General features: G+C 39.9%; 1 protein-coding gene across 2 annotated transcripts in view; it reads right to left on the reverse strand.

Moving 5' to 3' along the window:
- Positions 1 to 19,786, reverse strand: part of TMEM108 (transmembrane protein 108) — a 169,549-nt gene that overhangs the window by 128,579 nt on the left and 21,184 nt on the right. Inside the window, exon 1 of one of the 2 annotated variants that reach the window (XM_064444121.1) lies at positions 16,924 to 16,975. The exons of the other annotated variant lie outside the window; for it this stretch is intronic. The gene's annotated coding sequence lies outside the window, so the exon portion shown is untranslated. Of the gene's footprint in view, positions 1 to 16,923; positions 16,976 to 19,786 lie in introns of those variants that run through there. 2 annotated transcript variants of the gene reach the window in all.

Consider the following 19,786-nt stretch of genomic DNA (forward strand, 5'->3'; position numbering starts at 1 on the left):
GAAGCATTTGAAAATTGCATACTGCCAGTGCTTTTAAAAATTTCTGCTACTACTGTGCAGGGTATGAATCTTATTACACTAGATGGTATTCCTGCATATAAATGAAAGCAGAAATAAACCACTGAGAGGAATCAATGAGCTGAATGGAAGGTTTTTTTCTTCTTAATTATGTTCCACTTTGGTGTTTTCTGAAAGTTATTCTTGTCTTTTTCTTTCTATTTTCCTCAAGCGCCTGAAATTCTCTTTGATGGAAGGCAGCTGCATCCTACTCAAGTTGACAAGCCCTGGAAAAATGCATCTGACAACTAAACTCCAGAAAGATGCATCTGTAATGGCTTCTTTCAGTGTAAAAGGAATCAATGCAGCAAGGTGAGACCTCTTGCTCAGCTGCTGCTTTCTGACACTTTGATGGCTCGTTGCAAGGTGACTTAGCCTATAGGCATGCCAACAAGAGTTCCAATCTTGTCAGGTCTCATAAACACAGCAGGACTGGAATTGGTCAGCATTTGGATGGAAAGCTAAATTTTGCAGGAGATAATGTTGGGGATTCAATAGATGGCAGTCTTACCTCAGAGTCAGGACTGAGCAGACAAACAAGTGTGATACCAAGGGCTGGAAGTACCATCTTTTACAGGAGGTGCAAAATTAAGGTGCCAGGCTAAAAAGAAAAAAACACCTGAGGTACTTTTGGGAAGATCGTGACCAACTGTTCATTTTTCACTGAGAAACAACATTCTGCCAGCCTGTAAACTTCCTCTTGCAGTTTCAAAGGGATATTCTTATGAAACCATGACATGTGCTTTAAACTCTATCTCCCACTCCAGAGATTGCTCAGCTTAGTGAAAAGTGATTTAGTATCTGTGTATGAGACCAGAATTTCACTGTACAATCCACTGAATACAGTGTCCGATCAGCAGCAGGTGTCACAGGAGTGACACTGAAGTATGGATTTTTTAACTTTTAATGTTGAATAGCTCTCATATTACACATCTAAGAGATGATTAAGCTGTGAATGTGACCACGTAATCAGAGGGGAGAAAGGTGGAAGAATTTCACTTACATCCTGTAAGATTTATCTTGTTCTTGAGTCTGTGAAAAAGCATGCAGTCCTGAACAGGTGAGGGATAAAAACCTTACATGGCTTGGCTAGCTAGCAGAGCTCAACCAGTGTTAGTCATGAGTTGTCTGGACGAACAGCAGTGGTCCATGTCCAATCTTTTATGTAAGAAGCAAAGTTACATCAAGGATCATGTCTCTTTAATTGTCCTATCTTCACTGGCCAGACATAATGCATTATATTAAGGGTCCAAGACACCTGTCCTTGTGGGCAATATGCTACTTTTAATTGTCTTGTCCTAAACATGAACTGATTTCAAGTTGCTGTCCCACAGAACCTACTAAAATTTGGGGGTGGGGCCTTTTTGTCTTTAAAATAATCTATGCAAAAAAGGAAGCACAGCAACTGTAGTTTTTAAGAGCGAACTCCCCAAATGAAGCTGTTGGAGCTAAATGAGAGAAGTGCAATGCTGAAGCACCCCGTGGCCAACGGCAATCACTGGGGAGACAAAAATTCCAAAGGCAATGTGCCATTTTCAGCTATGAATCTATGAAATGCAGTAAGGTCATTCATCCTCATCCCTAATAGAAAGGGATGCTTTTGACGCTTAGCTTTCATTCCCTGTTCCTCTGGTACGTGCCTGATTATTTTTAACAAGCCTGCTCATTAATTAATCTTCTGTTTGAGTGGTGTAGTTTTCTTCTTTCATTCTTTGTGCCTCCTGTTTACCTCTCATATCACACAACGTTGCAACAATGTCTATAAGCCTCCTCTCACCTGCCTCTCTGAAGAATACTTTCCTAACAACAGATATATTATTTTGGAATAACGCACATGAAGTTTCAACACATCAAGAACTGGGCTGCTATGTACCTCTTACTAGTTCTGGCATCAGAAAAGTACCTCTTGCAGATAATTATCTGCCCCACAATCCAGTGGCCAACCTCCTCCTTGGGTTGAGAGCTCTCTCTGTGCCAGTGCCACCCCTGATACGCAACGTCGCTGCAATCGGCAATCTTTGCCCTGAGTTGCCAGTATTGGCCGTAGGCATCTGCAAGGTCAATAAAAGAGCATGGACAAAAACAAACCCTTGCCTTATCACTGCCATATGCACACATGGCACGCACAGTCATTGCTGGCTGCTAGTGGGTACCAGTGAGCCAATACAAGAACAAAACTCTCCTTATGGCAGGCACAAACAGCGGGGTGTTTTCCCCCATCAAACTCCAAGCAGTTTTAACAGTGGTGGATCAAAGTCTTCTAATGTGTTTGCCAGTGCCTGGGATGTCTACCTCCCCCTTCTTCTTGTCAGAGTGTTGTAGGGACTAAATCCCTGCAGCTCCAGCTCAGAGAGTTCAGAAAAACTACAAGCTAGGACAACCTTTTGTTTTGCCAGCATTCAGAGAACAAGTATCCCTTTCTTTCTAGATCTATCACACAATGTCAACCTCATCTCACACCATTTTTTTGCCTGATACAAGAAAAAATGGTTGATGCGCATGAGTCAACGTGTTCATAAATGTCTGTCACTTGACTTATATCTGCACATATATTTTGTGCTTTCACACATGCACAGTATTTTTCTTTTTAAAAACTTGTACACTTTGTTTAGATTTGTTTCCATATTCTTCTGAACACAGAGGTAACACTCCACACTGCTCTTTATGCACAAACTGTTTTGCCTTGTTTGCAGAAAACAAAATAACTTTTAAATAGTAAAAGAGAAAAGGAAACAAAACATTGAATAATGATCAATGGAGAAAATCTGAAAAGGGGTAAACAAACATATTTAAGAGGAGCCCTACCAGGGAAAGCAAATTACTCTTTCAACCCTTTGAAGAATTTCATTACCCATTCCATCACAGGTTTGATTTACTGTACCAAGCAATCAACTAGTCTTTGGTACATGTTGCTGAGATCTCCCCTTTTCTGGAGAAAAGGCCTCAATAAGGGATTTATTGAAGTTGACTCTTGCCCTTTTGTTAGCAATTTATGACATTCTCAGTGTATTAGTGACACAGAACTCAGGAAAACAGAAAAAATACACCATGGGCTAATAAAAATATCAGCAAATGGTGCTGGTTAAATGAAGAGTGTATGACTGGCATGAGGAAACAGTCAAGAAATACAGAAAAAGCATTCTTGTTCACCTGTGCAGCTACATGCAAATCACATGTGCATATCATTATGTCAGGACACAGCAGTCCAGTCAGTTAAAATAGCTCCAGCAGGCATTAGGAACTTGTGAGTCCCAACCTCCTCTCTGGCTATGATGCTGTGTTACTTTTGACATGCTACTTTATCTCTTTGCTGCAGTTTAACTAGCTGTAAATGGAGAGAATATTACTTACCTGCCTTAGGGGAAGGTTAGGATTCCTAACTACATAATAGACCTTAAGTGTTGTCATCAAAAAAACCCTTTAACTGAAAAAAAAACAAAACATGATGTACATTTCAAGGCGTTTCAGCCATTTGTATTGATTCATTTCTTACAAAGCCAGAAAAAGTTTAACCCATTAGAGGAGGGAAACAGATGGAAAGAAACAGAGACTTCTCAATCATTAGTTTTCAGTGTAATAAAGGGATGCATGTATTACAAATTGGCATGGATTGTATGGGAGGACCACTGCTAATGATACCAAAAGAGCTTTGAGACCTGAAATGTCTATCATACGCACAATCAAGTACAATGCCTATTCATAATGAGAACACAAAGTCCTCTACCTAGGTTTTCTCATAAAACAGAAAGCTTGTGTTCTGTGCCATTTCATGTTCCTCAGCTGTGAATGAGCTACTGTTCGCTCACTCCTGCTTTTGGCTAGCAATGAGGGTTCAGTGATATTCCCCTCCTGTTTCCACTGCAAGTCAACCTTGGTGACCTAGCTGCCTCATAACAAAAATCTTGACTGAACAAGGAAACTGTTTCTCATCCATTTCACATAATGCAAGACAAATGAAAGCCCTGAAAATGTTTTATTCCTGCATATTGCTTGTCACAATGTAGCTTTTCAGCAGCACTTCATTTGTCCTCTATCCATTTCTACACAGAAACTTTATTATCAGCCAGCCCTGGAAGGGCAGGAACTTGCTGCTATTAAAATGTGAGAACACATTTTGAACTGCTTAATGTTCATGGCAACCTGCAAATTCAATTGCAGTAAGGAGAAGTCCGTCTCTGGATAAACAGACCTATACTGCAGGGCTCACCAGGGAAGTGGTGCATGAAGCAAGACCTGCCCTCAAGCATGCATCTATCAGGTGGGCAAAATTCCTGACACGTAGATATAAAATCTTGCTGTATTGTTGTAGAAAGCATTGCAAATATTCCATAATCATAAGTTGCAACTTAAAACAATTGATCATTCTTGAAATGAAAAGACATTGGCAAATTTGCTTGGAAAAGGCACAAAATTTCCAGTGGAAATTAGTTCCAAAGACTCTTGTCAAGTTTCTACGCACAACAACAAAAGCGTATCTCGAAAGATCTCTGTCACTGTTATTTGTCTACTTAGTCTTATTTCTAGCAGAAATCAGGAGTTACTTCTGAAAGGAATACCATCAAGTACATTTCCTTGCCCCAAATCAGATCTTGTTGGTTCACTCCAACATTTCAATATATTTTCAAACCAACTACTACAGTATCTAGCTCAGTCCAGCCTGACCTACTCTTGACTCTGTTCTTGCCCTTTCTTTTTATTTAAATCAACAATTACATTATTTATCAAACCATTTCCATAGTGCTAATATTAAGAAATGCATTGTGTTAACCACAAAAGACATTCACCTCAATATGACATTACATACAATCCCCTCTGCAGTTTACATATTTTGAGAAAGCCTATCTTACAAGCCAGTGAAAAGGGTTTACAAGCAGATTAAAGGATAAAACTGCCAACTACACTAAAATACATGGTTGATACACTGTTAATCACAAATCCATAACTGTTTTGCTGATAGAACATTGCCTAAGCTCCAATTTGTTCAGATTGCTGCTTCAGATTTCTCGTGACATGATCAGCACAATGAGGAGAAGAAAATCTGCTGTTTCCAGAAGAGCTGTGCTGGCTTGCAGTCATGTCTGTATAATTGATTTTCAAATTCCTCCGTTGTGTTTTAAAGTGATTAAAGGAAACCAGTATGGAATTTTTCCCCTTTATGTTTTCTTCAGTGCTCCTACTTATGGAAAGTGTTATTACTTACAGTGTAGGTCTTACAGTTTAAGAGATTAATTCCTCCTCCTGCCTAGAATTGGGTGCTCATGAAATACCAACTGATTACTAGCTGAACCTCCTCCCTAAGATCAAAACAACCATATTGGAGTGCTACCTTGCTCAGAGAGGTTGCAGAATCCCCACCTTTGGAGGTTTGCAAGACTAAGCAAGGCAAAGCCACAGTTAACCTAAATGCAATTTACTGTTGGCAGTAGCCCCGCTTTGAGCTGAAGGCTAGACCAGATGACCTCCAGAGACCCCTTTCTAACTACAATTTATATGATTCTATGAATTTGTACTTGGTCAGTGATTAAAATGGAGACGGCACTTCTCCTGGAACAGCTATTTCTAGAGCACTCCTCTTCCAGTGGAGAGTCTCTAGTGACAATTCAAAGTGGAAGATTTTATTTTACGAGGATATGTTTGGAATCCTCTGCCATCTAACATCCTCAGAAGGATACTATCTTGTGACATTAGAATGTATGCAAAAGGAAAAGATGTTGCAAACAACATTTTCCCCATGCTGACCAGGGCTAAGAAAAAGATCTTAAGCGAGCAAAATAAGACATAACCACACGGATGATTAACAGAGAGACCTGTAGTAATTGCAAGGTCCCCTCCGTCATCACAAGCTCTTTCTCTAGCAGAGGGTAGCTGAACAAAGACATAGGATAACTTGCAAAAACCCTTCTGGTACTGCAAGTTCTTCATATATGCAAGGTAGAGAGTCTATAGGGCTAACCTCCCTCAACATTACAATAACCTGTGTTTTCAAAAGGCCATTGTGAAAAGCCAGAGCTCATAAGTATTCTTAATTCAGACTCAAACATTAATAAAAAATAAACCAACTAAAAAAACCTCCCTAGAATATTACTATGCATATGCTAAAAAATGACAACAGGTATCCCAAATGCATTGAAACCAAGGTAAAACTACAAATTATTCAGATACTAGTATCTCTAAAAAAATCCAGCCTATTAATAGTTTCTGGTCTAGCGTTACAGTTTAGAGCAAAGCATTCACTTAAGGAAACAGTCTACAAATATTTATACATGTGACCACCTCAATCTCTAGGAAAAAAGTATGCATTTAACATCTAAACATAAATTTCTGTATGAAACTCACCTCAACTGCATAGAGTCTGTTCAAGAAGGCAACCATATTGTAGCCACTAGCCCCATCCATTAAAACTTGGTCTATGTTAACCATGTCACACACCATGTAAGCAAAAGTAACTAAAAATTACTAAAAAGCTTCACTTGTAAACAGTTAGAATTGAGCATGTGAATTATTGTTCAAGTTACACACAACACATGAAGCATAAATCATGCTAACAGCAGGTAGACACTTTGATATCTCTCTGTAGTACAATCTACTTAGAAAGCCATTACTAGAAGGTAACAGTTGTGCCAAATTATCATTTGATATCTAAATAATTGATTTAAGCCTTGTTAGTTGATGGCTGACCATAAAGGCATTCTGTCTTTTTGCTAAAATAGTTCAAAACAGTTCAGTCGTGTAGGAGAGCTCTCACAAGCAATCTGTTTTTTTGCCCCGTAAGTCAATGTCTGATGCGTAAATATTCTTCATCTGAAGAAACTAGAAGAAAAACATTTTCTTCTCCAGTATATACGTGAAACCAATTGTTAGAACAACCCACCTTGAGAACTTTTATCTGGTGTTAGATTAGCTCCTTGTTATAAACATACATACATAATTGTGCAGACTAGTGATTTTAATCTTTTTCCATTTACAGAACTTTCCTAGGTATTTTCCAATGAAGGTGAGACTGTCTCTCAGAGAAATTTAAGCTTCCTGACAGTAAACTTACTTTACTTTGACCTCTGCTGTAGAACATTTTCAAGTAGGTTGGTGATTCCGAGGGATTTGCAGACCATTCAGCTCCATGACCACAGTGCTGTCACCATAGTCTACTCATACTGGCATGTGCATGTTCTTGAGTAGGAAACCTTCAATAAGTAACTGAACTCTGTTTTCCTTGTAGGTATAATTACACAAGCCTTGTTCAATACATCTCACAGCTATGGAGGATAATACTCAGTCTTATAGTTTTTATTTAGGTTTTTTTTTTTTTTTCAGATAAAAGAAAACCAACTTTGAACAAAGTTATCTGCTGTACAGTATCTCACTTTTCAGCTTTTTACTATGTATGATCATAAAGAACATAATGGTCATTACAAATTTTACAGAAAACATTCACTCATGTACTTGAAAAAATATTCTTTATTATGTACATAAATGCTTGAAAGTGTTTGCCTCAGCTATTTCCTCTTTTTTTTTTCCCCCCTCCAAAATATGATCCTCTCATTACATCATGGTCAGGCAGCTCACCTGGTCATGGATCTGAAATCAAAATGAGTCAAAGACAAATCATAAGTAATTTTAAAACTGAGGACTCTTCTTCCAGTACACTCTGTTCAACAACTGGGAACACTGAATTACGTTGAAGGTAAGAACTACACTCCCCTCACTGCTCCTGGCCAGGGGTATTAAAACAGACACCTTCTTTGTATTTAAAACTTGCATTCAGAGCGTGAATGCTACAGAGCTGTTGGGGCACTTTGCTAAGTCAGCTCAAAGAGGAAGGTTGCTTCAGAAGAAATGTGAAGTTCCTGCCAAGAAACACTCTATGCATTGGGTGCAATCAGATATAGTTGATTCCACTCATATATCATGTTTCTATACAATCCTGTAAGAGCTCATGCTTTTCATAGATTGCTGTTTTCACAAATCAATCCATAAACTTACATCTTTGTAAGGCGTTTCTTTAAAAGTTATGACACCCGGCTTAAAGTCAAAATTACCTCTGACTCTGCACAAACTTGGTTTTTATTCCATTATTTACTTATGCAGAATTTCTGAGCTCATCCAGAGCTCATTCTGAGCTCATCTTAACTGTTTATTATTAATTTCATGTCTCACACAGCAGACATGAGAGTTCTCTTTTACTTTGGTGTCAGTCCAGCCCTTCAGACTCTCAACCTTGTATAAAAGAGGAAGAGTGCTGGAAGGGAACCCTTTAAAAAACTTTACTATAAGAAACAGGCTCATAATCATCAAAGCAATCTCCTTAACATTGCACAGAAATAGCAGGGCCAATTTCGGTGGCAGACTTAGGTGCTACTGTGTAGTCATTTAACCTTAAAGATGTCCTGTGTTGTGAGTACTGCTGAAAAGTCAAGAATTTTGCCACAAAATAACCCATAGCTTCAAAGTTTCCTTTAGTTTGCTCATAAGTTATTAAAAATGTAGAGAAGGAGGAAAACTACAGAATAGAAGAGCAAAGTTCTGAAGTTCTGTAACTACTTCTAAAACTTTTTTCAACAGAACATGCTCTTCAACTACAGCCAAGGGTTTACACAATTTATTCTAATACATTGATTTTTCAGGCCACAGCTGTTGTCCTTTGGACTTCTTTCACAGCTGTCCTTTCTTTTGCTTGCAATCAATGCAACTAAAGCTAGAGCAATATTTACTCCTGCTAACTCAGTTCATACAAGTCTGTGTTTGCCCTTTTTCATTTTAGCAAAAGAATTTTATTTCTAGCTTAGTTACAAAGTTGAATCAAAACTTTTTGGCTGTATCTCTCGTGACTACTTACTGTACATTAAATAAAGAGCAACCAGGCATGAATGACAAAAGTAAGGCTAATTGAAAAGTCTGCTTTTCTCAAGCATTTAATGAGCCTTTTGGAACAGCTAGGGATTTAGTACCATTGCAGAGCATTTTCTGATATTTTCAGAAGGCAGAAAGCATCTCAACTCCCTGTGCGTTCCACTGCCAGTATGCTGCAGCTTAAAGGCGGCAGGTATATCCATCTACGCAAACAAAAAATTGGCTAAAGTCAATGCATAAGAGTCATGTTTCATTTATGGTCCCTCACTCTGTAAAAGGACAACCGTCTAGAAAGGGTGTTTACTTTCTCTATAGGTGCTTCTTCCCTTCTCCTTTCTCTGTTTGACCCCCCAAAAATGGCATTAAATTCAAAGCATTGGAGCAAGCCTGACACAGCCAGAGTGCAGTTGTAAGCATGCATGCTGAAACAAAGCTGTCATAAGTGTCACTGCACCAGGACTCCCGGACTCTAGTAAATGATTGTAATGAGTTCAGTATCCATCAAACATGCTCCCCTTGTCAGAAATAAAGCCAGGTTTTTGACTTTTAAAAATAGCTATTAATGTCAATCATGATTTGAAGTCAATCACAATGGGAGGTCCGTGGTTGGATCTTGAAAACTGTAAGTATGACATGACAGATGGTAATAGGAGGCCTTTGTTACTTGTGCAGCAGCAACAACAGCTACTCTGCTGCCAGGTTATACAAGGAGAAATACAAGCAAGGCTTTAGGTCAACATTTCACACTGAGATGAGACACACATAGCAATGAACAGCTTCTTGTTGTACAGGAACATGTGAGCCTCTAATCCTGGAAATTCCATGAAAGTGAGACCTGCGTTGCAGGTAACTCGGTTAGAAAACCTGTCATGCATGTTATTTTTTTTTAAAAAAATACCATTTTCCCCTATATGATAAGAGATGTACATAATAATTCCCCAAAACAGTCCTGTAAGGGAATATCTACCCCATGCTAAAAGCTTGTCTACATGGACAGCCAGCACTAGCTGTGTCTATGTAAAAATCATTGCATCCGAATAATATCATCCCTGTTATCAAAATGTCTTAAGCATTACTCCTAGCAAAAGTGGGTACAGAAGTATGTAAGGTATGTCACAAAATACCTATTTTGTGTGGATGTGATTATCCTCCATGGTGTTTTTCCTGGACTAACAACTAGGCTTCCTGTATTGCTTTGCACTTTGTCTGTGAAGTCTCCTGCACCAACACTTTGTATCTGGAAGGTCACACAGCCATCACACTCCAATTCGATGCCAGTGGTCTCTCTTTGGGCTCCTATGTCCAAAAAGCAAGAAGCCAAGCAAACAACTCTTTCCTTACATCTAGCCTTGTACTTCATTTGCCAAGTGGGTATCTATACTGAATGTGCCTCTATGAAGGGCCAAGACTAAAAAGCTTCCTGTCTTTAAACACAAACCAACAATGCGTACGAAAAAGGGTATCACAGAGATGGCCAAGCAGCACACTGAACAATGTGCTCTTTAAGGCATAAAGATGACTTGCAAGCAGGTTAAAGAAAAGAAACACATGCCTAAAATCACTCTAGCTGCATTATGAAAACATTGAACAGATTTTTGGCACAGGACAATAGTCTAAATTTATGTTTCATCACAGACTGCTGTATGTCTACGAAGAAAAAGGAAAGCAGGGGCAAGAACTCCTTTTAAGGGACACAAAGAAAACACAGGATCTTGTCACTGAATTGGTGTCTACTGGTGAAACCACCAAGAGTGACCAAGATCCAGCAACACTTTCTCTGCTGCAAGCCAGCATACTGCTCCTGAGAACGGTCTGGCTGTCAGGCAGCACTGCAAAGGAAAACGACAAATATCACCGCACTAGTCCTTACAACAAGAACACATTTTGTGATATACAAGTGGCATTTCTTCTAGTTCCCGTCTCAGGTGCCGCCAAGGCAATTCTCCATCAGGCTGTTGCTCCTCCTCACCATTACTCACAGTTTCAGTAACTCTGAACTCTTCACCATTTCCCTTATGTGACAACTGTCGCTGTCATGAATGGCCCACTAAAACTGATACTTGGTTTCTACCTACGATACCCTCACATTCACAGCCTTGCAGCGCCAGAAAAGCTCCAAAGATTAAAAGTAACCATTTGACAAATCTTGTCACTAAGCTGCTAGCCACTAAGGTGTGCCCTTTTTACGCCTCATAGAGAGGTAACTGTTTTTACTGTCTGTACTTTTGGTATTTGATTTTCATTCTGCCCATCTGGCTGCTAACTAAAAAAACCACAACTAAACCCAAACAAAAAAAACCACCGAAACAAACCCAACACCAAACAACTGTCTACAAAATAGCCTCTGCAGAACTCCACATATGAAAAGTCAGCCTGTTCAGGTCTTAAGGCATAGCTCTCAAATTCACAAAGATTTGCAATATATGCAGAACTAACACCACACAACTTCGATTTACCTAACAGCATGTGAAAACATTTTCCTCTTATTCAGGCAGATGCAGTTGAGGCATCCCTGGCAGTGGCCATTCAATAAGTCATCTGAAGGACTGCTAACAGATTCTTTGCAGTCTGTGAAACTTTATCCTAGCTCTCAGTGAGGTTTTCTGTCTTAATCTTACAGATCTTGTGCAGATCCCAGCACAAGGTTATAATTCAAGGCAGGCACTGCTCAGTTGTCTAAGCCTTCCAATTAGTGTCCATCATGTGCTCTTCTCATCCTCAAAGGCTGCACTACAACACTGCAGCTGCTTAGGTGGTAAATAAACAATTCTTTGTCATCCAAGTGTCCAGGATAATGCTCACTAGTCATGGGTACCAGTGGATAAGCACAGCTTCCAGGAATAAGAGGCGGAACACAGAGATCATTAAAACAAGAAAAGGTCGGTAAACAACTTGATTTTCCTCAGGCAAAACAGGCAAGAACACTTACCATTCTACTTTCTACCTCTGTTTTTCATCTTCAGCTTTCCAAGTGAATCCACACCAAGCTTGCACTGAAGTTAGCAAAGGAAAATGCATTCCTATTTATGAACTGCATAGCCCATGGGGGAAGACAAGCAATGGGATAGAGCGTGGGCTTCTCAACCTGCAGCCAACGTGATTGGGCAATTCCTTGCAGTCAAGGACCTCAGAAGCCTCAAGATTAGCAGCCTTGCTTTGGCATCACAGCCTATCACAACAGTCAACCTCAATTAGGGCTATTCTACATCCACATTTTTCTCTTATGTCCCGTTCCCCACCTCCCCCTTTTTTTTTTTTTTTTCAACTGCTTGAAAAGTTGTACAGACTGAAAAAAAAAAAAAGGGTTTGACTATTTGCCTGGAATTTCTGGACACTGAACAACCCTGGTCAGAAAGTACTAGCTGATATGTAAAATGCAAATTACAACTGTAGATCCCAGATCAAAAGCACAAGACCTGCCCAGTGGACTAAACATCCCAAAGGGGGATATGTTCAACATGTCTAGAAACAAGCAGACCTCCTGCATGTGTGCTGGCAATGATTTGCAGTATAGTAAAGGCTAGGCCTCCATTTAGAGGCACGCTACTTCATACTGGCTGACATGAAGCAAATGCACTGAAGATTCATCCCTCAGTGTTTATGATTTGCTTGTAAGGGTCCCAGAAGAGACCTTGAAAAAAAAAAAAAACCCAAAACAACAACATTAACTACTTTTAAGGTGGGGCGGGGGGTACGTGTGTGGATTTTCCCTCAAAATCTACTAAGACACATTTTGAATAATAAGGGCATTTTTAATAGAGAGTAATACACAGTCCAGCATTCAGAGCAAGCTTTCCTCAGGCAGCAATACAATACAATTTTATTTCTTGGGGATTTTATTTATTTTTTATTTCAACCAGCTTATAGATCTGTCCGCTCCTGCCAGGCTGCAAGTAAAATACTATTTTTGCCCCAAAGGAACATTATTTACAGTATTTCCAACTTCACTAGAACTAGGATGTAAAATATGCCAAAATCCTCCAAAAAACCCTATCCTATTGACTGTTGGCAGTTTGACTTCTCTGAACTTAACCAAACTCCCTTCCGTTAACACTGTCTTTGGCTGATCGTACCAGAAACGGCAATTTAACCATAAGCTTAGTGTATTTCCTCTGAAAGAACAAGGCAAAGGCACAGATTTTTCAAGTGATTTGTCTTCTTTTCATTATCAAAGCTAAGATCATTCTCAAATCTCACAAAACAGCCTCTATGGCTCTTTAGTGTGAACTGGATTATTTTTTCTTTCTATCTAAGCATTTGGATTTGGCATTTCCTTCCCATAAAGTTCTGTGCCACATGCTCTTGTGTAAGGGAGCTATAAGAAATGTTGTAATTTCATCTTACAGTTTTAACCTACTAGTGATGGGGTTTTTTTTAAAAAAAAAATACCTGAACAGTTAAAATGCCTGAACCAATTTACTGTGAAAAGTTGCTTTGGATGTAGAGAAGGAAAGGAAGAGGAAAGAGAGGGGGGTGATGGCTGTTTGATAATACAGCTGCTAGAAGAAAACACATTTTATATGGGTAGTAAGGGTCATCAATAAAAACCATGGCCGTCATAAAACACTGTTACAATATAAATGTGACAGCCATGCTGAGATAGGACTGTTGGGTTTTTAACTGCACCATGAAATATGACATTTCTTAATGTTTTACATCCTTTTACAGTGCCAGGGCCATGTTCAATGTGTGCCTATTTGTTTGGTTGCAATAAAAACATTTGAGCTCTACTTCATTATTTAAATTGTACAATTGAGTCATTCAGCGCTGCAACAGGGTTTAAGATGTGCAGCTGGGCTGTGACTGTCATAGTGGGATTTTCCACTTCTCCTTGGAAAAATGCTGTGCAAGGACATGGCTGAATTACAGTCTGTTTTCAGTTGCTATTCAGACAGATTCATCTTGCTGGATGCACGATAAATGGATAAATACATGCATAAACAAATAAAACATTACAGAAATATGTGGGGAAAAATTAAGAACTTGTCTATTAGAAATTTAGTGTATAGCCCAGGCAGCAATAATAGCTTGATAGGAGGTCAGGTAGATGTACAGTTGGTACCCCAAGAAATGGACAGAAATCAGTATCTCAGTATTCCTGGCTCACAGCCAAGCCGATCCACTGACACAGTTGCAATTAGACATTTACTAGGAAACTTTTTAGGATCTTCTAACCTTGACGGAAATGGTATTGTGTTGTTATTAGGAAGTAAGCCAAGTACGTGAAGTGTCTTTTTCCATGGGTTAAGGATGATGCTAGTTTTGCCAGACACTAGTCAAACCAGTTCAGCCATTTTCTCAATGGCAAAATTCTGAGGAGACTAGGGCTACCACTTCACAGAAATTACTTTGACATCAAAGCAAAAATTCAAGTGTGAGCCACTTCATCTTGGACTATCAGTTTTCAGGACTTTCTATACTTCTACAGATTAAGTATTAAAAAGTCTCATCTTAACAACTACAAATCATGTCTATCGAGTTCAAAGAAAGCAAAAAGTTAAACTTCCTATGCTTGGACAGAAGAGGAGACAGCAAAATGACCCTCATTGTACAGAAAAAATGGACCATTATGGAAAAGACTGACTGTTTTACAGAGATAAAAGAATAACCCAATATACAGACAACAGATAAAGAGGAAATCTGGCGATATTATTTCAAAAGCGATCATTCTACAGGTAACCTGTTTCCAAAACCAAAACATTCTTTCTCCCTTACCTTAATAACCCCAGAAAAGTCCCCCTCAACTTACAGTCCCCTCTGATGTCTCCCCTGGGTAAGGGAAACCTGTGCCATGGCTCATTCAGAGCTAAGAACCAGACAGATTGGCCAGCTGGCTTCTGCCAGACAGAACCTAGAACAGGCAAGTTTTGCCTGCATTTCCCTCCCTGGAGGAAATGAATTCATTCTTTCCTTTCTAATTAGCCATGGAGACTGTTCTATTATATTCTGCCCCCCCCCCCCAGTGAATTTCTGGGAGGAAAAATAAATAGGGAGTAAGATGAATGATTCGTGGTATTATAGCACGGTGGAGTAACGAGATAGGCTGGGGAACACTAGCTTCAGTTCAGCTGCATGGCTTGTGTAAATTAATCCTTTAAATAGTCCTGAATACACAGCATATGTCTAATGCATCCCAACCACCACATGGCCACTGAATATACAGCTCCAGATATTGCTCCCATGACATTGAAGTTGTCAAGGGCATGCCAAACAACGATACCAGAAGAGTGCCAAAAGGAGACAGGCACTCAGGGGATTAGCTGGCACTTTTGGAGACAGCATTAACTGCTTAGTGTGTGTGGATTTCATGAGCCAAATCAGTACAGAGGAATCTGACAAAGTGATCTAAACAGTTCAGGTTATGCGAGTCCCAGAACACCACAGGACACTGACAGGTCAGTCTACTTCATAAAAGCACTTTCTGGTATCAGGGAAGCATGGCACACTCTAGAAAACAGTTAGTATTAAGCATCACTGGAGTCCCTCCATTTATGCTCCATCCCCATAGCATGGGAAATGGGGCCACAATGAGCCCTTGGGACACAAGGTGACACAGAGTGAGTGGTCTCCTTCCTGTGCTACAAAACACCATGAGAAACTATATCCAGCAATGATGCCTGTCACACCAGGCTCTGAGTCACCTCCTTATGATACCCAGGCAATAAGGCTGTTATCTTTTGTGCCAGAGACTAAATTGGTCCCCATGAAGCCTTGTGCCTGGGAGTCATGACAGTAATTTAAAGCTTTATTTGTTCACCTTTCCCCAGAACAGCTTGAAAGAACCACATGGTTCCACTGCTTGGGCCCTGAATTAAGAGCCTGAACAAATCGTGCGCTCTCAGTCTTGTGCTTGTCCACGAGAAGAATGCACCCAGTTCCCTCCTCTACAGAGGATTAACACCTACTTTAGCAGCAAACAAGCATTCCCAGTGAATGCCAAAAACCACCAGGTTTATGTAATGCTGAACAAGATGCTTCTCCTTTCATGTTCTAATCTAAAATATTAAGCCTAGATAACAGAAGAAAAGTATCTGAAACTATGACCACTATAGGATGTTATTAACTTTCTCAAACTTCAGTATTAAAGAAGTTGCAAAGATCTTAGGGAAGCAAGGTCTAGAATCCTAGACTTGAGAATTTAATCTTTCTCACTAACAAGAGCTTACTACCATTTAAGACCGCGTCTATTCAAAGATAGGCAGTCAAGCATACACGAAGGGGCTGTGCCTGACCAGTGTGTATCTTACAGCATTATATGTAAAACCAACGCAGTAGAATTATCTTAGCATGAGACTAACATAACACAGTGTCTAATCAGCCTTATTACCCTAAATTTTCAATTGTTTCCTGGTACGCTGCATTTATGTCTTAGCTGATTATCCACTTAAACTATCAAGTACCAATTATAAAATGCAGTAACATTAACGTCACAGATGCTTGGATTCAGAGAGAAGCAACCCCAGATCATTTTTGGGATAATAAATTGCACTACAGAGGCAGCAGACCTCAGTATGAAATGCCTGTGCCTGTGATTTAAAATAAATAAATAAATCGTTCTGGTGTACAAATGACTCATTCCTAAATAAGACTTTAATTAGTTAGAAATAAACCATAGTATAAGTTTGCTTACAGCGCTGCTGCAAACAGGCATTAGGATCACATTCGTATAATGGTACTGGCAAGTGCAATGCCTTGTGCAGTCAACAGAAAAGTGCCTCTTTCAAGCGTTGTTTTACGGCTGGTCCTAATGGAATAAGTCCCAAGAATCTTGTTTTCCTTGTGCAGAGAGGTCTGAAAAATTGAAGCAGTTCTGTGGAAGACGACTTGCAATCTGTCCCAGTTCACTTTACCAACCGAGCTTCTCATGCTCAAAAGAACTGCAGACTTTCAGAAAGCAAAACTTGTTCAAAACATTCTCTCAGTTCCTGAAGGTGGTGTAAAGTCAACCCAAAACAACAGTGGCACTGTCAAGAGCAACATGTTTCACTGTGCATCCTCACTACCTATGTCTGACCTTACCGTTATCATTGTAACATCAGCTTTCCAATCCTTTCCATACCCTTCCGAGAATGCCAGCCTGTTGCACCCTGGGTCACGTTTCAAAGTTACTATGTGCAAAGGAACACACGTGGGTGCTGGAAATCAATCGCCTATGCTGTTAAAGGTCACTGTCCTGGTTTTGACAATCCTCGGGCACACTTTGGGAGTTAGTAATGTGCAGATCCCACCCCAAGCAAGCAGTTTACATGTGGCTATCTTCTGAAAGCTAAAAAAGTTTAAGAGTATAGGGATCAGCCACATGTACCCCATGCCCCACAATGACTCCAGGCATGCTGCCACATTTAATTTATTAATACTGATGCAGCCACACTGGTTAGGTAAGATAAACAGCTTCCAGCTGCAGCACTGTAACTTCTCCCTTACCAAATGGCCTAATGGCTTAGGACAGGTTGTGCCTCCACCCTGAATATCCAAGAAGAAACATGAATCAAAGTACTTGAAGGTCTGCATGTCTTTTGATCCAGAAAACTGGGTCTTTTAGCTCAGTGTGGAGAAACCAAAGATTTGCCCCCAGTAGCCAGCAGCTCACCATAGGCCACTCAGAGAGGACACTGTCTGGGAAGACTGGTGTTTAGTCCACTTTCAAGCTCTGACTGACTTCCTTAGGTCCCCAACTGTCTTCCTTCCCCTGTGTATTAGTCTGACAACATTACTTATCTTAGAAATACTGCTCCCTTGTACCTTCATGGCTTCTTAGCTCTCCCTTCATGCCATCTGTTGCCTCTTGCCTGCCTCCCTGCTGACACATACCAATAGGCTTCTCTCAGTTGTGCAGCAAAAATGCATTAGGGGAACTATTTCCCTTCTTGCTTTCTACTCCATCTGAACACCACTGTCACAAGGACAGCTGAAATCGAGAAAAGAAGCTAAAGGGAAAGATATACAGAAGATATAAAGCAACAGGAGTGAATCCTATAGTGCTGTGGAAGAGCAGGTTGGTGTTATTTTTGGCAGATCACTATAACTTGAATAGTTTTCAAGGCAGAATCATTAAATGGTTTAAAAGTTGAGTGATTTGCAAGTGGAATTGATGAGCAGTAGAAGAAGCAAGTGTTCAGAGAAGAGCTGCTATAATAATCTAAAAAAAAAATGCCATCATGAAGCTGACCAGCCATCCATCTACCCAGTACGCTGCCTTCAAGGAAGAGCATGCCTGAAAAAGCCTTTCATTTCCCCTCAGGATGTAATCCCTGGCTATTGAAAATCTTTCATTTTAAAATGCCAGTGGCTTAACACTGAGTAAATAGCTAGGGCTCTAGAAGAGAGAAAGAATGAATTTTGGCTCTAATGACAGGATAAGATACAAAAGGAATTTAAAAACCTCAACAAATGACCCTTCCCCACATACTTCCCCCTCTTCCCTCCAGAACTCCATTATGCATTAAGCTGAATACCACACCACATTTGCTGCCAAGCCGAAGTAACACACAGTGTCTAAAAAGACTCGAGGAATTACTTAACAGCTCCCAGCAGGTTTCTTCCAGTCCTTTCCATGGTGGCAATGATGCTGTGCTCTGTAACTGCACTAGGCTGAGTTGCATGTCTATATTTCTACATCTCTACCTATCTACATATAACTCTTTTCATTCAAAACTCCAAAGCATTTTACAAATAATCTGCAGAACCCCTTATTAAAAAAATCAGGTAACATAACCTTGTTACAGATGGCCATACTGAAGAGCAAAGGTACTTTGTGTCACAGAGCAAAACAGTTAAACTGAGCAAATCAGTCAGACAATCAGCTGTGAAGTTGGGAACTCTGACCCCACCTCCTCCCCGTGCTTGATTTGCCAAGCCCTATGCACATTCCTCAGCCTTCTTCATTTTGCCTTCCCCTCTCCTTTCCATGCTACTTATTTCATGAGTGAAGTGCTTTTGTCAGCACAATTTCTTAACAGTAAGGACAAATAGAAATTAATTATCTAACACCTCTTTTCAAAGCTAAGCATAAGCCATTTGCCTTTTTTTTAATTCCTTTTCCCCTTTTTTAAAGCCTGCAGAGATAATTACCTGGGTAGAACTGAGAAGGCTGGGCAAGCAACATCAGTTCCACAAGGACAGGAAGAACAAAATTCAGTGGATAAATCTGCTAATCAAGCAGGATAAATGCTGGATTGTACATACTTCAGTAATCACTTACGCTACCTGGGTTAAGTGACAATACAAGCTACAGAGGCTCAAGCTTTATACTTCTTCACTATGTTTTGCTCTACTAAATAAGAGAGGAGCATACAAAAACTTTCCACTTGGAGAAGAAACTTGAAGCACTTTCATACTGGAAATTATTTCTGGAAGAGCCTGAGTGTAATTTGGGGAGAAATTAAGGAAGCATTACAACAGTAATCTTTTAAATACAATTAAAGGTTTAGTTGAGGACTTAAGTTTGGTGGACTATGGAAAATGAGCAAAGGAAGGAAAAGTTTTACCTGGATTAAGATGACTTTAGGTGACTAGGCTGTACTGCCAATTTTTCATGTAGATTAAAAGTTATAAAAAGGGAAAGGACTCATATTAGAGATCAGCCTCTCTCTCTGGATTACAAACAGTTTAGTAGTTATGGTTTTGGAACACTACTGCTTCCCTAACAAGGGACTGAATCCACAACTTCTGGTTGACAACGTAGTCACCACTGAATTTTTCACTGGAGGTTGGAATGCAAAGCCCCATGTTTACTACCAAGCCCTAAACACAATCACTTAAACCACCTGAAAAGACTCTCTATAGATGGGTAAGCAGTGTCAGCTTGAGTGAGGGAAGCCTTGCTGACTTGAGGCAGAAGGCTTCCAGAGTACATTTTTCCCCTTTTAAGCTCTGTTAGTTT

The sequence above is a fragment of the Phalacrocorax carbo genome, chromosome 2 (genome assembly GCF_963921805.1).
Source record: "Phalacrocorax carbo chromosome 2, bPhaCar2.1, whole genome shotgun sequence".
Classification (NCBI taxonomy): domain Eukaryota; kingdom Metazoa; phylum Chordata; class Aves; order Suliformes; family Phalacrocoracidae; genus Phalacrocorax; species Phalacrocorax carbo.